Here is a 2840-nt window from a genome sequence, read left to right on the forward strand (position 1 = left end):
GTCAGCACCTCACACCTCGCTGACCGTGGCCCCAGGCCGCTGCTCTGCTGAGGGGCACACTGCTTTGTTGTTACCTCACTGTCTTCATTCACCTGAAGTTTTAAGCTTCAATAAAGGTAAAGGGAGTGCGACTTCTGTAAGCAGACCAAGAAATGGTGTGCCAGCGGTTTTCAACCTGTGGGTCGCGACCCCTTTAGGGGTCGAACGACCCTTTCACAGGGGTCGCTTAAGACTACCAGAAAACACATATATAATTACATACTGTTTTTGTGATGAATCACTATGCTTTAATTATGTTCAATTTGTAACAATGAAATTGGGGGTCACCACAACATGAGGAACTGTATTAAAGGGCCGCGGCATTAGGAAGGTTGAGGACCACTGTGCTAGCCAGTCCTGAGGAGACGGGAGGAGGCCTCCGCGAGGCTGGGCGTGGGGCCCTCGTGGCAGAGCCAGTCAAGGGAAGCGGCCGAGCTTCTAAAAGGCTGAACGGAGCTCCTGGGTGTGCTGTTCACTTTTCAGAGGGGACCCCGGGCTAATGGTTGACTTTTCAGCCTCAAACTACTTTTCTATCTCTAGAGAAGGTGGGATGGAGTGTAATTCAGCCCACTAGCTAATTGGTTAGAGATAAGCATTGCAATCTCTGCCCAAGGAGCCAATCAGAGCCTGGCCGCAGGCAGCCCTCACCCTGGCCGCGGGCAGCCTTCACCATGACCAAGGGCAGCCCTCACCCTGGCTGCAGGCAGCTTTCACCATGGCAGAGGGCAGCCCTCAACCTGGCCGCAGGCAGCCTTCACCATGACAGAGGGCAGCCCTCACCCTGGCGGCAGGCAGCTTTCAGGAGCCTCCTGGAAAGGGCCGGTGGCATTCTGTACCTTTATCCTGCATTGCAGGCTGTTTCCTATGTTTTCCTGTGGTCTTTCTTAAATGTCAAATTGATTGCAAGCTCCTCCCTAATTCCCCAGGGCATTTGTCAAAATTCTGCCTGAGGAGTCTTAACTCTTTTTGTGGCCAATTGATCATTTCCCTCTGTCTTTCCCCCCTTCTCTCCCCTCCCCCTCTTCCTCTGTGATGCACACAGTCTGTTCATGTCCAGCCTCACCTCACAAGTTCCACGGTGGCCTGGGCCACATGCATGAGCCTGCACAGATGACCCCCCAGCCTGCGGATCTGGACTGGTTTTCCTAATGAGGGCATTATTTGCTTTTTAGCCTGCCCCCTTGTTTATAAAATATGCCAAGAGAATGAAACAACCGCAGTTCCCAGTACTTATTTACTTGCCCAAACCAAATGTTTATGTCCTTGAATACTAAACTCCAAGAAAAAGGATTCCTCCTCCTGGGAGAGCTGCAGTGATCGCTGAGGCTCCTCTGACCAGCGTAGCCGCAGGCCTGCCTCTGGGTGAGCGCCACTTTCAGTACCTTCAGGAACTTGCAGCCTCCCTTGTGGGCCTGGAGTGTGTGGGGTCAGGGGGCTCTAAGGTTCTGTTTGCTGCTCCTCCCAGCCCCTTCCCCTTGAGTGCATGGGATCGAAGCTCAGCCCTCCCCTCCCGCCATACCTCCCAGCCAGGTGCAGCATTCCGAGCTTGGCCCGTTCTAAAACCACAACCTCGGGCCTGAGGAAGAGACAAAAGGAGTTTGCAGCAACAGCGCCACTTGAGCCCAGCTGTGCTGGCGTCTGGCATGCCCAGCTTTGGCTGGCCTGCTGGAGTGCAGGCTTGGTGCTGGGGCAGGGGTTCTGGCTTCCTCGGCACGTTCAGAATTACCTGGGAGCTCCCAGAATGCAGGCTGCCCGCCGGAGGCGGCTCAACCTGGCACCTGTGTTTTCTGGATGCTGACCAGGTGAGTCTGAGGGAACCGGGTTCCAGGGCCTGCCCCTGACGGCTCCGGCTGACACATTTGGTTCCTCTCCAGTGGGGTTTCCCGTGGGCATCTGACGTGAATCCCATTATTCATCTTCTCCTGGCAACTTTTATGCTGAATACAGTTTGTCACCTTTTTTTGTTTCTTTTTCCACAAAGAGAAACATTTCCTTGTTACCTTGGCCAGATTGTTTAGGAGAAGAGTGTAAAGTGAAGCCATTTATCTTGAAATGTGCTTTGGGGGCACCTTGTTTATACAAGTGAAAGAAATTGTAACAGCGCTATTTGGTCTGGTCTGCAAGGAAAAGGTGTCTGAGTTTTCCGGCCCCTCCCCCTTTTGCACAACAGTGCAGTAGTTAGAAGGTGCACAAAGCACCCATGCATTAGGTTTGTGCATCTGACAGGACAGTCCTTCATGGGTTTAGCAAATATGTTTTATGTTTATTGCTAGAGGCCTGGTGCACAGATTCGTGCACTGGTGGGGTCCGTTGGCCTGGCCTGCACCTTCTCACAATCCCCTAGGGGGGTGTTGGACTGCCAGTTTCAGCCCAATCCCCGCAGACCAGGCCAAGTGACCCCACCGATGCACAAATTCGTGCATCAGGCCTCTAGTATGCATACAAGATCTTTCGTTAATCTCTTCCCATCCTCTCCCGGCCCCTCTTCCCTTTGAGATTCATCAGTCTGTTCTATGTTTCCATGCCTCTGCATTGAGTGTCTGCCCCCTGGTGGTTAGTGCGCATCATAGCTAATGGTTGAACTGTCGCTCCTGAGACCACTCGGGGGATGTCCACTTGCTGGCTTAGGCCTGCTTCCTGGTCTCATCTATATGCTGGCAGTCAGACAATCCCTCTGGCAGCCCGGGAGCCCTCGGAGGATGTCCACTTGCCAGTGGGGAGCAGGCCTAAGCTGCAGTCGAACATCCTTAGCGCTGCTGAGGAGGCAGGAGAGGCTCCCACCACCCCTGCTGTCCTGGCAG

At 53.7% G+C, this 2840-nt stretch overlaps 1 protein-coding gene across 1 annotated transcript in view; it reads left to right on the top strand.

Annotated features, from left to right (window-relative positions):
• The window catches only part of PTCH1 (patched 1), a 63596-nt gene that overhangs the window by 19613 nt on the left and 41143 nt on the right, over window positions 1-2840 (top strand).

Source organism: Myotis davidii, unplaced genomic scaffold (assembly GCF_000327345.1).
Source record: "Myotis davidii unplaced genomic scaffold, ASM32734v1 scaffold190, whole genome shotgun sequence".
In the NCBI taxonomy this organism is placed as follows: domain Eukaryota; kingdom Metazoa; phylum Chordata; class Mammalia; order Chiroptera; family Vespertilionidae; genus Myotis; species Myotis davidii.